This window comes from Simochromis diagramma, unplaced genomic scaffold (assembly GCF_900408965.1).
Source record: "Simochromis diagramma unplaced genomic scaffold, fSimDia1.1 OVJJ01000746.1, whole genome shotgun sequence".
Taxonomy (NCBI): domain Eukaryota; kingdom Metazoa; phylum Chordata; class Actinopteri; order Cichliformes; family Cichlidae; genus Simochromis; species Simochromis diagramma.
This window is the reverse complement of record NW_024386757.1, coordinates 4,599,816-4,619,655: the sequence shown is the minus strand read 5'-3', so window position 1 is coordinate 4,619,655 and position 19,840 is coordinate 4,599,816. Positions and strand designations below refer to the sequence as shown.

The following is a 19,840-nucleotide window of genomic DNA, read 5'->3' as shown; positions in this document are numbered from 1 at the left end:
AAGTCACTGCTCTCTCATCTACACAGATCGTACAGTGGTTGATTGATTAGGAGCTGCTGTGTTCCTGTGTCTTTAAGGTGGCAGATATTTTACACTTTAAATTGCAATTGCTCTAGAAAGTTGCTTTAACCTGTGTTAATGCACTTAAAATGAAAAGAAAACTATATTTTTTAACAATATGCAGTATTCCAGTTACGTTTTGTCCTACATGTTTTTAGTGTCTACTGCAAGTTATATTGTAGTTCCACTGAGTGAGCCAGATCAGTCTGGAGATAAGCAGTAGTGTGTCTTGTGACTTATTACATTTTGACATGTGTTTCCAAACAGACATGTTTCGTACTTAAAGAGTTTTGATAGCTTTGAAACGTGTCCTATCATTTCAGGCTTACCTCGTGCCTAACTAAGTTGACTGTCAGGTCAGTGTTGCACTGCAGTTCATTCATGGCTACCATCATCAGGCGAAAGGCTCTGCAAGAGACCTGAAGGCAGAAATGAGATTCAAGTCCTACTCCCCACTTGTTACATGCTGTAATTCTATTTGTTAAAAAAAGACTAAAAGAGAAGAGCTGAATAAATCAAAGCATAAACATGATAGAATAAGAATCTTATATCTAAAATGATTACAGACACCACATTCAGCTGCCAAAAGAGTAAGGAAAAACACCAATAGATATGATAAAATGCCTTTAGCTGACAACATTTAGTATTTTTTCATATACAGATTAGTCCAGTAGAGTCTAACATGACTTTTTCAATGTCCATTTCACACATAATGAGACTGTAGTCAAAAGTGCTCCGCTGTTAACCCTTTTAAACGTGATGAAGAGGGTGGTGGATGTACTGAATGCAGTTCCTTGTTTTGCAGGAACCTTGTATGCTGAGGCTTTTCGTAGTGAGCAGCATTGTTCCTAATCTCAGTTTTATGATGAACGCTTTTACACTCTTAAATGCCACATTGACTTGTTTGTTTGAACCCCGCATGTTCTAAATGAACATGTCACACCTCTGTATAGTGTCAACTAAAAAAAGATTTTGACCCACTTTGATTCAGTGAGTTGTGAAACATGTGTCCTCCTACATGAAAGCTTTGATTTCCTCTCTCAAGCGCTGCCCCTGCTCAGCCAGCTCAGTGAAGAACAGGACATCCCTTTATGCTGCTTCAATTTCCTGACAAGAGGGCAGGAAAAAAACAACACTTCATGACTCCTGACCTGATGTCGCACATCCATTTCACTGTCTGCTAGGGCTATAGTTGGTGTATTCTTGTCCGAATCAGTGGATGAGTTTGTAAACATATAGCTTTTCCCTGTGGTTGGGTTTGTTTTCATGCTGCCAAATTGTATTTGTGGTGTTAATTTCTTTATTAGAGTTATTTTTACTCTACAGTTAAAGGTTTAATTAATTAAAAAGAGAAGATATAAAAACTCCATCTCCCTGATGAAGTCAATGGAACCACATCATCTGCAAAAAGCAGAGATGAGATCCTGAGACCACTTAAGCCTTCAGCCACTTGCCACTAGAGATGGCACTATACCACTTTTTTATGTCCGATACCGATACCGATATCATAAATTTGGATATCTGCCGATACCGATATGAATCCGATATAGTGTTTTTTAATCAACAAAACTGTTTTTTTTAAATATCTTGCTGCATTTTGTATAAGTTCATACTCAAGTTTAAAACAACAACTACACTAAAGCTATTCTGTTATACCTGTATGCAAAAAAAAAATTTCATAGTTCAGCAATACTGATCAATCTAATAAACTTAAACCTACACCATCTTCCCTATTCTGGTATTTTAAAGAGTACTTAGCGTAAATATTAAGCAACCTAACTAATAGGGTTCCAACTCCCAGCAACAACAAAAATAAATAAATAAAAAATAGGGAACCACCCCTCACGCTCCACCTCATGATGCTTACTCGACGTAATCAACCTTAATTTGATGCAGTGTGAAAAAAAAATGCACAGAAATCAATTATTTTTCAAGAAATATTAAATAGATTCAACATCTTTCTTCAACAAAATTGCAGACTGCACAGATGGTACCTTCCCAAAGGAAAAAGTACTATAGCTTACTAGGGTTTAAATATTAGACTTAATAGTCACTATATACAGTAATTGACTTCTATTCATTTTACATCAAATTAAAACTTTGGGTGTAAGATTCGGATAATTATTTATTAAAAGCTAGACATTTTAAATGAGAATAAGAAAGAAAAGTATGTCTTTGTGCCCCCTTTTCCCTGTTAATGCCCTATCGGCCCCCCTGGCTAAACTTTGCTAGATCCGCCCCTGCACAGTTACCAGCCGTCAGCTACGTAGAAAAAGATCCTCGAGTAGAAAGTAATATTAAATAAATTATAACCACAGCTTATCAAGCTTAAACGTGCTGCTGTTGTTCAGCCGCTGGTTTCCTCTTTCTGGTGCAAAGTGGGCCAAAAACAAACCAGAGAGATGGACTCGCGACAGAAAAGCCGATCAGCTGATCATTAAGCAGTTTCATGATTGAAGTAGCAGCAAGAAGAGGCAGTCGCTTGTTAAGCTTAACGCAGGAATGCTTTACAAACATTCAGAGATGGACTTACACACTTGCTTTACTTCTCTCGGGGATAACTTTGTCGGAGATGAAATGCCGGGTTGCTAGCGAAGCTCCAAATGCTATCCAGACCACCGACAGGTCCCGCATGCCACAGCTGCTCTATCACGTGATGCATACTGCTCCGACGTGCTAACGTTCTGAGGTGAGTTACGGCGTGTTGCAAGTTTTGTTAGGTGCTTTCGTGATATTTAATGGATCGGATTACATTTTTTTTATTTTTCTCCGATATCCGATCCAGTAATTTAGGTCAGTATCGGACCGATACGTAATATCGGATCGGTCCATCTCTACTTGCCACCAAAATATCCTGTCCATAAACATTATGAAGACAACTGATAACAAAGGGTGGCAAGCCAAATTTTTTGTCAGCAGTGCGATTCCCCCCCCACTTCTTTAAGTTGGCAAAATACATAATACTAAATACAAATAGACTGGTTGGGCAAAGTCCCACACATACTCAGATATCCTGGAGAGAAAAAGGAGGCGGACCAACGTTCCACGAGTGGAATGAAAACCACATTATTCCTCTTAAATCCGACATTTGACTAACAGACTCTGTTCTGGAATTTCTTCTCCAGTACTGTGATGAAGAACTTTCCAGTCACTGGGATTGAAATTCTTGATCCTTCCTTCCACAACCCGAATATATCCTCAGTTGAAGCCAGCAGCACCACAAAACCACTATAAAGTGTGAGCAGGACAGTGTTTACACCCCTGAGTTGCCAGATAAAAGGGTGATGGAAAGTCTTGTTCCATAGTTAAAAAAATATAAAGCAATATTGAAGTATCAGATACGCACAGTAGATTTCAGACTTAACTATTCGAGGGAAAAAATGACAGCATGTTACTGTGAAAATGTTAGGAAATGTTGAGAACTGGTTATAACTAACTGATGAGAACTAACAAACAACAAGCAACCTTGAAAACCATTAGAAAGTCAATCACCTATCTTCAGTGGAAAGGAAGGTGATCCTAGTGTGTTACAAAATGTAACTGGTCCTTCATGTCAATGTATTTCTCATGCTCCTCCTCTCTACAACATTCCTTGTAATTTGGGCTGGCCAGAGTAATGATATTAAATATTAGGTGTGGACGTGTATCTAATGTCCAACAACCCCTTAAGCAAGAAGTAAGGTGGAATTTTTATCGTGTTTCTTACTGCTTCCCTAACCCGATCTGAATATACCCATATGGAAAAGATATATATAAATCTTATAAAGTTTGTATCTGTCTTGTGTGAAACTTGTATGAAAAGCATATAAGTGTGAAAACAGATATAAGATCCCTTGAAAAATTATATAATGAAACTTGTATGTTTTGGATACTTACTAAAACAATGTATGAAAGTAATGAGAAAGTGGCCACTTTCATGAGTAAATCATGTAAGCCTTATACGATTTACTCATGAAAGTGGCCACTTTCATGAGTAATCACATATAAGTTTTTACTATTTCTTTTCCGTATGGGTAAATTGCCTAGCATCAGTCAGCTCCTTTCCCCACCTCACTCAGGCCACCTTCACTAAAGCTGTATTAGCTCACCCTTAGCATTTTCATTGATTCATTTATTCACAGACACAGGATAAATTAAATAATTTCCATCCCATTAGCTCTTTCCTCTCCTGGTGAGATTGGGCTGTCTGTCTGTTTCCTGGCTTTACATTTCATTTTAAGATTTTAGGCCTTTTTGTTGCACTGCATCCCATATGTTGTTGTCCAGACTGAAATTGTCTCAGATCAGGTTTAGTTTAAATCCCTTCAGAACATTTAGGAACTAGTGTTTTTTCTTTCCAGATGAGTGACTTGTTTTCCAATGAAAACTGATGTGAGATGCCAGACGAATATGTCTGACATTTAGAATTTTATTAGGGGTCTTCTAAACATTGGGGACCGTCACATTATGTTGCAGATTAACACTTGTTGGGCTGGTAGAAGGTGATGGAAAGGTCATGTGTCTTGAGGAATACTTGTCAGAATTTGAAAACAATTGGGAGCGGAGTGGGGGGGGGGGGCATCGTTAAACTCATCTTATCGCTTTCCCTGCCAGATGCCAGTCACTGGCAGCATTTTTAATGATATTCTCTAAAGTTTCGATACTGCCTATTTTGTCAGAAGACAGAGAATAACTTCTACTTTCAAAAACATTTTATTCTATATTCATTCTTTCATTTCTTTTCTTTCTTTTGAATCATTTTCATTTTTTCATTTTTAATGAAAAAAAGATTCTGGACCAAAACGTAATTAATTTGAACATAAAACTAAAGCTAAAACATATTTACATGTTTGTTTGTTTGTTTTGTCTAGTTTCCATAGAGTAATTTCAGTCGTCTAGCAAACAACCCTAAACAAATAATAATAATAATAATACTAGCAGTACAGGGTGCGCCATTTATATGGATACACCGTAATAACATGGGAATGGTTGGTGATATTAAAGTCCTGTTTGTGGCACATTAGTATATGTGAGGGGGCAAACTCCTCAAGATGGGTGGTGACCATGGTGGCCATTTAGAAGTCGGCCATCTTGGATACAACTTTTGTTTTTTCAATAGGAAGAGGGCCATGTGACACATCAAACTTATTGGTAATGTCACAAGAAAAACAATGGTGCGCTTGCTTTCAATGTAACTTTATTCTTTCATGAGTTATTTACAAGTTTCTCTTTGTTCACAGCCATTGACATGTTGAAGAGTTTAACACGTGAGGAGCGGATCGAAATTGTGTTGATATCTGGTGAACGCAGTAACGGGGTCATTGCAGCAGATTTCAATGCAAGACACCCTACAAGACCACCCATCTCCCATGCTACAGTTCAGTGTTGAATTTGCCAAAATGTGGACGCAAGAAAACTGTCACTAATGAAGAAACATCAGTGGCTGTCCTAGCTTCATTCAGCAAGAGCCCACAGCGTAGCACTCGCCGCATGTCACTGGAGAGTGGCATTAGTCAAACATCCCTTTGGCGGATATTAGCTACTCACAAATGGCACCCTTACAAACTCCAGCTACTGCAGCATCTCAACGAGGATGACCCAGATCGGTGCACAGAATTTGCAGAATAGGCAAAACAAAAATTGGAACAGGGCTGTCAGTTCACGAAGAAGATCTTGTTCAGCGATGAGGCAAACTTTTATGTGAATGGTGAAGTTAACAAACAAAACCACCGCTATTGGTCTGACACTAACCCACATCACTTTTGTTGTTCCAACAGTCTTGGAGGGATCTCCAAGACTGTTGGAACAACAAAAGTGATGGTTTGGTGTGGTATATGGGGTACAACGATAGTGGGTCCATTCTTCATCAATGGAAACCTCAAGGCCACTGGATATTTGAAATTGCTACATGGTGATGTGTTTCCCTCTTTATGCACTGAAGCTGGCACGTTCCCTGAGTTTCTCCAGCAAGATGGTGCACCACCACATTATGGGTGCCAGGTCCAGCATTCCTAGATGAACAGTTTCCTGGAAAGTGGATTGGTCGTCGTGGGCCAGTTGAATGGCCCCCAAGGTCTCCCGATCTGACCCCCTTAGACTTTTATCTTTGGGGTCATCTGAAGGCAATTGTCTATGGTGTGAAGATACGAGATGTGCAGCACCTGAAACTACGGATACTGGATGCCTGTGCTGGCATTTCTCCTGCGGTGTTGCTATCAGTGTGTGAAGAGTGGGAGAAGAGGGTTGCATTGACAATCCAACACAATGGGCAGCACATTGAACACATTTTATAAGTGGTCAGAAACTTGTAAATAACTCATGAAAGAATAAAGTTACGTTGAAACCAAACACATCATTGATTTTCTTGTGTCATTAGCAATAAGTTTGATGTGTCACATTGTATCCAAGATGGCCGACTTCTAAATGGCCACCATGGTCACCACCCATCTTGAGGAGTTTGCCCCCTCACATATACTAATGTGCCACAAATAGGACTTTAATATCACCAACCATTCCCATGTTATTACGGTGTATCCATATAAATGGCCCACCCTGTAGTTTTGTACAGTAAAAATGTAAAATGTTATGGGAAACCCCAGCCTTTAGAACACTAAAACAATTGCCTTCTTGCAAACTTTACTTATAGCTGTATGTTTATATATTGTTTTGCTTGTTTGGAGTTAGAGGGATCTATACATTGAGATTTCAAGCTATTCTCTTTAGTTCAAACACTTAAAAATTTGTCATTTTGAATGAAAACTTGAGATAAGTGCATTTTTGATTTTTATCTTCACACATGATTTCTTCAACAACTAGACGTAGACTGTATAAACTGCAACGAATAAATAAAAGAACAAAACAAAAAAGTTATATCTTTGAGTGGTGCATTGGGTAGCATTCCCCAAAATGCAAGGGGACACTAGAAGCTTTACAGTAGTAAGATGTTTCTTTCTATACCCTCTTTCTAGCACAAACCATCCATCTGCAGCTTGGGTCTTGCTTTTTGGGTGTTAGCAGGATTGGCGTAAGTGCTACAAAATTTGCATCGAGGTTGGTAGACTGATTTGCCCAGCTACTCCAGCTTGCATGCCAAATTATCCTTGGACAATATACTGAACCCTGACATGCTCCGCACGCGCGCGCGTGTGTGTTTGTGTGTGTGAATATTGCACAAGTGCATCAAAGGTGCTTAGAAAGAAGCTCTTGTATGAATGTGCGTGAAACTGGATGAATGATTCTTGTAGTCAAAAGCTTATTGAGTGCTTATTTAGAGTAGAAGAGCACTATATAAGTACCAGCCCATTACCATCCAGTTGTGATTGTAGAATGCCTGTAAAGTACTGACATTGATGAAATGGCATACACCTTCAGTGTGCTTTTTATATGATGAATTTTGATCATCATCTGCCTGCTGTGCATGGATTCTGTTTGCACATATTAGCGTGGGATGCTGACCTGTGTCTGCCCCACGCTGTGCAGACAGTCTGTAGTTAAACCAAAAAAGACCATGTGCACACTGAAAGTGAACAGAGCCAGCTTATCAACCCATGTGTTTCCCCTCTAGCTACTTGTGCAGTTGTCCTGCCTCACAGTAAGTGTTTTTCAAACCATCCTGCTGTCCTCTGCTGCCTTGTGATATGAATGATGACATCGCTCTATTGAGAAAAACTTAAGACTTTTATTCAAAATTGGGTCAGTTGAGTACTCGCTTAAAGGTCAGAATGTCTTGCTACACTTATGAACCATATCAGCCAAGAATTCTGAATCATGCTGCAGTGATTCGCAGTGTTTTGGAAGACTTAATTATACATCTTTATTAGGTGTACATTTAATTAAATTTGATTATTCCTGAAAGTGTGTTTGCCAAAAGCCACAACACTGGGGACTAAAAGAATGAAGTCAAATTCACCTGTTATTTTACTGACTGGTTGAGGCTAGCTTCTCTTTGACTAAGAGGGCAATATGAAGCTTTATTCCATTATAGAAATGTAATTGATAGCTGTCTGCAAGGCCTCAACTCCACTAACTGGACCTCTCAACTGTGTTTGTGCTGTTGTTGCCTTTAGAAGATTTCAGTGGAGATACCTGACAAATAAGCTGCTTTGTAAATGGTAAATGGAGTAGTTCTTATATAGCGCTTCCCTACTTTATCTGAGCACTCAAGGCGCTTTACACATCTTGCCACATTTGCCAAAGCACTCTGTTCTAACATTCACACGCCAATGGATGCATCGCTAGTATCTTGGATATTTGGCATGCAGACTATAGCAGACAGGGATCAAATAAAAACCACCGGCCTTCTAGTTAGTAGGTGACATCCTCTATCACCCAACTTAGCCCCAGTGAGGACTGATCTCACAACCCCTGGTTTAGAAAACTAGTGTTCTAACCACTGAGCTATGGACGTTTTTCAGTTCAGTCTATAAGTTTAGTACTTAGAAGTGTGTCTATGTACTGCAGCTTTTATGAAGTAAGGTAGCTGGCATTAGCCAATAGCATCACAGTCTAGTTCAAATATCTATATCCAAAAAGCTAACACAGTTTTCAAAGTACTAACTCTGAAGAGTTCAGAAATCAATGGCTGGTGCCACGGTGGTTAAAACATCAATTTAAAAATATGTATATTTTTTGTAGGTATTAATTTTTGAAAGGAATATCATACACCACATTAAACTATGGTCAATTTAAAGGCCACTATTTTTACTGCTGCAACTACTACAAGGATATGTGCTTTGCAGATCAGGGTTGTGTCCCTCACCTCAGGCATCGATTATTATGATATCTTGCTAATTGAGATAATATTATGCATATATTATATAGTATATAGTTTCACTGCATCTTTGTAGATAGCTAAGATGTAAGTGTGTGTTTATGGTGATCAGTTTTTTTCTTTTTGCAGCGACTGAAGTTAATCTCAAGTTGTTGTTTAATCGTGTGTGTGTGTGTGTGTGTGTGTGTGTGTGTGTGTGTGTGTGTGTGTGTGTGTGTGAGAAAGTGTGTATAGTGGAGGGCATGCTCAAGAGTGGAGAAGAGACTTATGAAAACAGCCTTAACTAGCTTATTAGTTGAACTATAGGTCCACAAAAAAGAACCAGGCAGATTTTATGACATTATAAAGTTTAGCTGTTAAGACCTGTCACCGTATGGTCACTACTTAAATTTGTTCATTGCTGTAGGTGCACGCTAACCCTACTTTCGAACATACTTAATTGCAGCTATATTGGCTAATCTAACAATCTAACAGCAAGTTGATAGGTGGTGTCCAAAACAGTACAGGTGGATGTTCAGTTCAATTCATTTTTATTTCAAACATATACATTCACCAACATTCCATAATATCATTCCATTCAGTTGTTTGAAAAGGAGTAGGCAGAAGTATCTACTTTGTTTACCCCCTTATTTCTTTTTTGAGTTTTATTTTAAACTGGTTTAAACTGTTTATGCTTCTGCCGTTAAGAATATCCATTAAAAAGTCAATCTATAATATGAAGTCTTATTTTTGCCACTGTCAATTGAGCTGTCACAGTGGTTGATAACCAATAAGTACCTAAACCGTTACACATGAATGGGAACAAAATGGGGGTCTTTGGGAACTTCTCAACTGATTTTGATTCTAATTCCAATATGTCTGTTCAAAACCATCTATTCATTGATGCAGTAAATAGAAAGGGGCTTGGGTTTGCTTTGAGAGTCTCTCGCACCAGTGAAATGCTAAATGAAGCGTTATTTATAGATTTAATTTTGAGGGTGACTTCAGATTGATTCCAGAAAGACCTGAAAATAAACAATAAGAAATCCTTTAGATGCAAGGGAAGTGTTAGGGCAGTATGACAAGACAAAATATGTGTAACTGAGTGTGGACATTAATTCAACTTAGTTAACCCTAACTGAACAATGGTTTTACAGTTTAGAAAAGACAGGCATCCTTGACGTGACCCAAACAGTGAAGGTTGCCTCATACGACACGAGTGCATACGCCCTGAGCGGCTTTTCCACGGTGTGACTCCTGGACCTTTTGCTTCATGTCAGTCCCCAACTCTTTTTCTGTGCTTCTCGTGATTCTTTCAATTTTGAGTCAGATGTCAAGATTCAAGATCCTTTTATTTGTCACGTACATGTCAATATTTTAAATTATGATTTTAGTCTCAAGCCACATTCTTAAGTATTTTTGTAACAAAGAAATATGGCAAAATGGAAACTTTAATAGCAGGATGGTTGGGTGAGTGAGAATTGCATAGTTTAAAAGTGATTAGAAGGAAACCTGGGGCCAAAAAAATAACTTGTTCAGCTTTATTTCTGCCACCAGCAGCTGTTATCATTGAATCAGCTCTGATAAACTTACTGTAATGTTACTACATATGTATTGGATCTGGGAAAGAATGCTAAATATTGGTACCACAATGCATCAGTGAAAATTAACAACATTTAGTATTTAGATGGAACAGTTTAGATCATCGCTAAGATAACATGGATAGCTGTGTTAATTGTTGGGGTTTTTGGTCTACAACTGCAACTATATCTTTTCTTATTTCAGAAGCTGCTTTTATTTCGTTTTGCTTGTGGAATCATTCAGTTGATTGCAGTGAGGTGCCTTTTATAAAAAGCCCCTTTTATTCAGTAGTGAGTTCACGATGTTTGTTGGTCTGAGGGTGTCTTTTTAATGTAATTGATGAAAATTGTCTCAGAAAAGGCACAGAATACATTTTCACTAGACAAGATCTACATTTTTGTTTGTAAAACACTCCCCTATCGAGGCAATTTTACTTGAATCACTGAAAAAATGGTCATTAATATGTGTAAGTGTAGAGATAGAGTTTTAGACTCAAGATTGATAGTGTTAGTTTAGTCAGGCCAGAAAGTCAGGCTTGGATGTAGTCACAGCAGGTCATCATCATCAGCTGATAGCTTAACTAATCGCCTGCTACACATTTTGTTGACTGCTACATATAGTGCATCTTAAATCAGCTACTTTAGCTTGCCTACAATTCCTGCACAGCTGCAAGCCACTTTGCAACCCACCTCTATCTCAGCTGTAAGCTCATGAGACATTATAATGTTTAAATTTACACTGTGCAAATTTCAGTGTTATGCATAAATTTAATCTAATTTGTTCATCAGTATTTATTTTTTCCTGATAGTTATCAAGTGATTTTTGTACTGTTACCTAAGATAGGGTGACCATATTTTGATTTCCAAAAAAGAGGACACTTGGCCCAGTCATGAAGAACTTTAATAATACTGTTTGCCTAAAGAAAATTTTAACATATTTAAACGATGCCTTCTCTGTGCAGTTAATGAATGGTGAAATAAAAAAATGTGATATAGGCTTTTACAAGTCAACAAGGGCAAAAAAAATAACTTAAAAACTTCTGGAATTAAATAATGGTACAGAAATAAGGCCTCATCTCTATAAGAGAAATTACCAGTACCGGGACGGTACAAGGGAAATGTTTTTTGCAGTTCATCTGAAAAGCTGCAGTTGTGCTTTGACATCTTTTAAACATCACTAGGCGCTGCTGCACGCTGTCTGTCCCGTCTGTGAGCGCAGAACAACCACTCACAAAGCAGCTGCTCGGAGATGACGTCACACATATGGGTCCTCTGTAGGAAAATCTGGACATTTTCATTAATCTCGAAAATCCCCCCGGACGCCCTGGACAGAACGTGAAAAGTGGACATGTCCGGGGAAAAGAGGACGGTTGGTCACCCTACCTAAGAATGTAAATAAAAAACTGACAAAGCTTCTGGGTCTGCTAGTGACAACAATGCTTAAGTGTCTTAAACCTATTCTGTCTAATGGCCATTAGGGGGAGACTCTTCTGGTTGCAAGAACACGCACAATTCTATAAAAGTCTATGAAAAATGGCCTTTAAATTCAATATAATATTGATTTTCTAAATTATGGTAAAAAAAAAAAATGATATGAAAGTTGTGCCTTAGGGTGGGCCTACTATTTCATTAACAAATCAGTACTGTAGGGCTGGGCCATATCATACCGTTCACGGTAATACTGGTATAATGTTGGGCAACGATAAGAAAAGGAAATATCGCAATAGAATATGGGTAAAACGCGCATGCGCAGTGCCTTTGTTTTCATACGCACATGGCGGAAAAAGCACGGAACGACGGAGAATGAGAAGGGCGAAAGCGGATCGTTGAATGAAACAGATGAACCAGAATTGGTTTGTAAGAATGCTGCAACTTCAGTGGTATTCAACTGGTTTGGCTTTCGTCCGTCAGATACACAACAAAACACTATTTTTGGTAGAGCATGCTAGCGAGCCGTCGTTATTACCATGTTTTTTGGAAAATACAGCGCACTTAAAATCAATCCATTGATTTTTCTAAAAATTGACAGTGCCCCTTATAATCCCGTGTGCCTTATGTATGAATTCTGGTTGTGTTTACTGACCTCGAAACGATTTTATGTGGTACACGGTGCTCGAAAATCTGTCAAATGTTTTAGTACGACTTTGCTAAGCTACAAACCCGCACCACTTGATGGATTGTCGGAGCATTACGGCTATCGTAGGCAGGAGCCTTGCGGAGTGATACGTACTGTGCTTCAACATAATATTACTGTATTGTGTGTGTATAACCTCTTTTTAAGTTTTGTGGATATTATACATGGTTATGCTGAGGATATGTCGACCAATTTCCACTAGAAATGCCTTTTGGTTAAACTGTCAGCAAGGAATTTGCATTTGCATTGTTAAATTTTTATATAACTTTAATGCACATAAAAAACAGCTGGTTGTTTAAGTGAAAATACATTGATTTTTTTTTTTTTGCACTAATAAAGTTGTGGAGTTGTAAAGTATTTTGTCTAGTGTCAATTATATCGTCAGTTATATCGTTATCGCAAATTTTCAAATGTATATCGTGATAAATATTTTTGGTCATATCGCCCTGCTCTACAGTACTGTATAAGCAGGAAGGTCTCTCACTCATCACATCCAGTTTCCAAACATCATGACAGTGCAACTACTCAGCTTAAAACCTCACAACTAGGGCTGTTCGATATAACCATATATATCTGATGACAATCTGCAAACGTCTATTGTTTCATATTACGCTATCGTTTGTTTCGCGGTTTCGCAAAATAAACGACAATATTTTTTCATCATTTTTATGGTCACTGTAGTATTAATTTCTAAAAGTTCTCTCTTTCTCGTATATTTAATATAACTACACTACGGACGGACAAGTGACTGCTTTTATGCCTTATCATTAGCAACAACGACGGTAAAACCATCGCATGGCTCCGTCGTCCGCTTGTTTATTTTCCACATAAACCTTTCACAATAAAGCTGAAGATCCTGTTGAGATTTTTCAAAATAAACTGAATCACGTGAAAGAGTGTGCAGAGTGTTTACAGATCAGAAGCAAAAAAGAGCCGTCAGGTGCTAAAAAAATAAACCTTAGACTCAAACGCCAATGTCCGTTCTCTGGCAAACAAAATGGATGAGATACGGCTCTCCATCACTAACAACAGACGGATTATGGACTCAAATGTCATGTTTTTCACCGAAACATGGCTGAACAACAGCTGCCCGGACAATGCTATCGAGTTAGCAGGACGCCACACACACCGAGCCGACAGGCTAGCAGATGACTCCGGCAAGACCAGAGGTGGAGGTTTGTGCATTTATATTAACAATGCTTGGTGCATGAACTCCACTACTACTGAGAGTCACTGCTCACCTAATGCGGAGTTTTTAATGGTCAAATGCAGACCTTATTATCTCCCCAGAGAACTCACTTCTATCATACTCACTGCCGTGTATATACCCCCCGACGCTAATGCTAGGTTGGCCATGAAAGAACTTTCTGCAGCCATTAACAAACACCAGAATAAACACCCCGAGGCTGCTTTTATTGTTGCTGGCGACTTCAACCACACCAACTTAAAGACAGTCCTCCCCAGATTCCACCAACATGTCTCCTGCCACACCAGAGGAGACAAGACTTTAGACCATGTGTATTCCAACCTGGCTGGAGCCTACAAAGCCACACCCCTCCCCCACATTGGACAATCGGACCATCTCTCCCTGTTCCTCACACCTCGGTATTCACCACTCATCCAACGTGTGAAACCTGCTGTGAGGACAATTAAAGTGTGGCCAGAGGGGACAGACGCAGTGCTCCAGGACAGATTTAAAAACACAGACTGGAATATGTTCACCCACACAGACCTGGACCAGTACGCCTCATCTGTACTGGATTATATCTCCAAAACCACAGACAGTGTCACCACCCAGAAACGGATCACCATGTACCCCAACCAGAAGCCTTGGATGAACCGGGATGTTTGTCTCCTCCTGAAGGCCCGCAACACTGCCTTTAGGTCAGGAGATGCACACGCCTACAGTACAGCCAGGGCTAATCTAAAGAAGGGCATCAAAAAAGCCAAACACCATTACAAAAAGAAGGTAGAAGAACACTTCTCCAACTCCAACCCCCGACGCATGTGGCAAGGACTCCAGACCATCACAGACTACAGGACCACCAAACCCTCCCCCGCATCCTCTGATGTCTCCTTCCTCAACGAGCTCAACAACTTTTATGCTCGTTTTGAGCGAGGGAACCCCACAACCAAAGCAGACATGACGCCAGACCACCAACCTCTGACTCTCTCCCCCACCGATGTAGGAGCGGTGCTGAGCAGGATCAATGTCCACAAGGCTGCAGGCCCTGATGGCATCCCCGGGCGTGTTCTCAGAGCGTGTTCTGGGGAGCTTGCAGGAGTGCTCACAGACATATTCAATCTGTCCTTGGCCCACGCTGTGGTACCGGCCTGCTTCAAATCCACCTCCATCGTCCCGATACCCAAACACTCCAACCCATCTTGCCTCAATGATTACCGCCCAGTAGCACTCACCCCCATCATCACTAAGTGCTTAGAGCGACTGGTCCTATCACACTTCAAATCCTGTCTCCCCCCCACCCTGGACCCCCACCAATTCGCATACCGCCAGAACAGGAGCACAGAGGATGCAGTCTCCATCGCAATGCACTCTGTCCTCTCACACCTGGACAACAACAACACCTACGCCAGAATGCTGTTTATAGACTTCAGTTCAGCATTCAATACAATCCACCCCTCACAACTCATCAGGAAACTGACAGACCTGGGCATCAGTTCCCTCATCTGCAAATGGTTACTGGACTTCCTGACCAACCGCCCCCAACATGTCTGGCTGGATAACCACTGCTCATCTACCATCACAATGAACACCGGTGTACCACAAGGCTGTGTGATGAGCCCTTTCCTCTACTCCCTCTTCACCCACGACTGCAGACCTGCTGATGGTTCCAACACCATCATTAAGTTTGCAGATGACACCACGGTGATTGGCCTCATCAGTGACAACGATGAGGCCGCCTACAGGGAAGAGGTGGATCGTCTGGCTGAGTGGTGCGACACAAACAACCTGCTGCTTAACACCGAGAAGACCAAGGAGCTCATCGTGGACTACAGGAGGAATGCTGACCCACATCCACCCATCCACATTAAGGGGACGGCTGTGGAGCGTGTGAGCAGCTTCAAGTTCCTGGGAGTCCACATCTCCGAGGATCTCACCTGGACGACCAACTGCTCCAAGCTGGTCAAGAAGGCTCACCAGCGCCTCTTCTTCTTGAGGACTCTGAGGAAGAACCACCTGTCCTCAGACATCCTGGTGAACTTCTATCGCTGCACCATCGAGAGCATCCTGACCAACTGTATAACAGTCTGGTACGGGAACTGCTCTGCCTCGGACCGGAAGGCGTTGCAGAGGGTCGTGAAAACTGCCCAGCGCATCGCCGGAGCACCACTTCCTGCCATAAAAGACATCTACAGGAAGCGGTGTCTGAAAAGGGCTGGGAAAATCATCAAAGACCCCAGTCACCCATCACATGGACTCTTCACCCTCCTGCCCTCTGGGAGGCGCCACAGGAGCTTCCGGACTAAGACCACCAGGTACCGGAACAGCTTCTTCCCCACAGCTGTCAGACTCCTGAACTCTGCCTCCTGACATCTGACCCACGTTAAACTCATGGACTGAACATACACACACCCACAACCACCTACACACACACACAATGGACAACTGTACCCTCAAACACACAATAATAACATGGACTGAACCACCACTCACAACCACTAGCACTAGCACCTCTGTAGAAACTATCTACACCCTCACTTATCTTAACTGCACTACTGTATAGCTCTGTGTAAATAATCATTCTGTACATTCGATAATCTTTAATCCTACAACTGTTTACAACTTGCATAGTTCCCATTTCTATATAGCTGTATATCTCAGATTCTGTAAAGTTATTTATTTCATATTCTGTATAGTTTTTCATATTTATATCCTGTTCATATCCTGTACATAGCTTGTACTCACTACAGCCTGTACATACTTATAGTTATAGAATATTCACAACATACTTCATACCGTGTACATTATAACATACCATAATAGACCCATTTCTGTAATATACTCACATATCTATATTATTGCTAATATATATTGTAATATATCTATATCACTAAAGCACTTCTGGATGGATGCAAACTGCATTTCGTTGCCCTGTACCTGTGCATGTGCAATGACAATAAAGTTGAATTCTATTCTATTCTATTCTAAACGTTAGAACAGGCTTTTTCCCGCAGCACGCCATGTAATACATACTCACAAAGAAAATGGCGGGCGTTTCAACTGTCTAAAAATGTATAGCTTTGTGCATCAGTCAAAACACTTGACTCCAGGTACATGATGCCCAGCTGAAAACACTTCACACAAATCAAGTTGCCCGAGATTCACAGAAGTTACAGAAAATGTAAAATTTTTGTGACATATATCATTGTCGGGACGATAAATGTCTTATATCGGGATATGAGATTTTGGTCATATTGCACAGCCCTACTCATAACTATTGTGCAAAGTCACTGTGGCTAAGTATATACTTTAGCATATACAGTATATGTACAACCAAAATGCAGAAGCCCTTTTGTTCTAAACTAATTAACTATTACCTCCCAATATATGCCCCGCTCCTTTGTGCATTTTTAACTCATCTTAAAAGGAACTTTCTGTCAGTATATATACTATTTAAATATACTATCAGCAGAAGACCTCAGTGCCCTCAGAGTGTTTTTTGTTTTTGATTTGACTGTTGGCTTTTAATTACTTTCCTGTCAGCTTACACAACTATGGATCAATACATGCATAATTATTAAAATTTGGAAAAATGAGAAAAAAAAATCTCCTGGATCACCTGTTGAGAGAAGAAGAATAGAAAACAAGCAAAAAAAAAAAAACCAAAGCAACATACTAAACACAACACCATCGCATTAATCTAGCTAAGTGTAAACAGCAGTAAATACTAAATATTCAATGTTGTTGTGCAGCACACAGGACAGACAGCGCACAATGTGCTTTGAAGTAGCAGCCAAGAAAGGTGTAATTTAAGTCTACGAGCAGTGAACATCCGTGTGCATACCTGTGTGGATCAGCGCGCTTGTATTCAAATGGTTTCCACATGTAATGGTCTGCAAGAGGATGTAGCGAGCCATAGCCCCGTCCCCCAGGGCATGAAGCAGGCACGGAGGAGATCCAGGCCCCAGACATCAAGAGGCCTCAGGGTGCGAGAGCCCAAGGAGGACCACCGGCGGGGCATCCGTGCCACCCTCATGGGAAGGGCTGAGGATCCCCAGACGAGGCTTCACCCAGGAGCCACTGAGCAGAAGCTAGAGGGGGCTGCACCGGCGTGCCCGCCGGCTCTGCCGGCAGCCAGCTGTGCCAGAGTGAACCGAGCCGCAGGCCCAGAGGCCGGAGGCCCGAGGGCCCCCCGCACCCCGGAGGAGGCCTGACCGAGCAACAGGTGCCAGGCCCCGCCAGGTAGCCACCGGGAGTGAGCCGGTACATACCTGAGTGCCCAGCCCCGGACACCAAGAACCACCAATGCACCGACCCCTGAGGGCATCAGTCACCGGCAGGGAGTGTGGTGAGGGGAGATAGGCCTTGGAGGGCCTGGGAGTTCCCAGAGAGGTGGAGTCTAAGACCCGACCTGACATATAGACACAGACAAACAGGCACACACAGACACAAACATGCATTCCCACCCTCATGCACACATATACAAACACTCAGCACTCACCCAACGTAAGGATTGACATAAATGGACATGTACACACAATCACACTCCCCAAACATACTCTATACCCCGGGTCCAGGTACCCTCGCCCCCAGAGGGGGAAACAGAACCCAGACCCAAGAGATGTTACACTTCCCCCCGGGGTGGAGGCAAGCAGACCGTCCCAAGCTCCGCAGCAGCAGGGAGGCCAATCGGACAGCTAACATCTCCTCCCAGCCCCCCCGCCCCAATGGCTAGCAGAGAACGGGGGTGTGTGAAGACCCCATACCTCTCTCCTCCCGCTCATGTGTAGTGTTGCTGCGTGTTGTTCTAAAGTGCATTTAAAACAAGGGAGAGCATGGTGCTGCTGCCAGAGAGCAGCAGGTGTTAGCACGGCCCCTCCCGAGAACCCTCAATGTCTACATGGATTTAAAATTGAAAGGTGGGCACCAGCGCCAGAGGTAGGTTTGAGTACACAGACCGTCCACTGGACGCCGTTAACGTGCCCACCCTCAAGGCCCTATATATGTGTGTGTGTTATGAGAGTGTAAGTAATGTGGATGTCTAAGTTGTGAGATAAAATTGAGGCACAGGTGGCCAGAAGGGGACAGAGGGGGGGGAATGTCTCCCCTGCACCCTTGTGACACACCCGCACCCCAAGGCCCTACCTGTGTGGGTGAGTGTGGTGGAGCGGGAAGAGGGAGGTAGCCGGGGATGGGGAGGAAAAGGAGGGAGGGGAGGATGCCCCTCCCTAGGGCCAGCTCCCCCGCTGACCCCAGTAGGCACCCCCGTCCTCTGGTACCCACCAAGGCAAGGGAGCCCAGGTCCATCCAGACCGGGGCCTACGGTAGCACTGCCAAGCCCCACAGGACCCGGGGCAGCCCACCCTACCCCACAGCAGAGGAAACTGTACCCACCCCAACATTCAATCGTCTCCCAGACTACACAAGACAACAGACACCCAGGTTAAGTTTATTCTCCACCTCTCCTATGTCTCTCCCCCACCTGCAGAGTGGACTCCTGCAAGGATGGAACAACCTCCCCGCCAGTCGAAGAGCCCCCCAATTAGGCCGATGCACAAGAGGCCCCCTGCGCCAGGGCTGAGCCCCCGTGCACCCACCCGCTCACAACCTCGGTGACACACCGACGAGGACCGAAGCCCCCAAGGCCCAGCCAGAGCCCCAGCACGGAGGCGAAGCACCCCCGAACCCCAAACCCCCACGCCTGCCCCGGATCCACTCAGGGGCAGCCAGGCCACCAGGCCAGTAACCTACGTCCACCAGTACAGACCATCCTCCAGCCCCGCTGCACGCAGCCACGAGGAGAACAACCTCTAAGAGCAACCAGAGCCACTAACCAGGTTATGAACACAATCCCCGGGTTAAGCCCTCCAGGGATAATGTCTCTAGGGGTCCTCCAGGCGCCCTAAACCCGTCCCAACTCCATATCAACCACAGTAGCTAAGGCGGGACCAAACCTCGACCCCCTACCCCCGCTAGGTGATGGAGCCAATCAAAGGAGCCCAGAGGGATTGATCTAATGTGGTGGCAGAGGCTATATCGAGACTAATGTGATCTATTAGAAGGTTTCTATATTGGCTAGAATTAAGATTATTTTTATTTTTCCAGTTCATGAGGACCGTTTTCTTGGCGATGCATAGGGCAGTAAAAAGCATGTG

The 19,840-nt window shown here is 42.3% G+C and overlaps 1 protein-coding gene across 5 annotated transcripts in view; it reads left to right on the top strand.

The window, feature by feature from the left end:
- Window positions 1-19,840, top strand: part of opn5 (opsin 5) — an 82,163-nt gene that overhangs the window by 45,303 nt on the left and 17,020 nt on the right. The gene's annotated exons all lie outside the window — the stretch shown is intronic.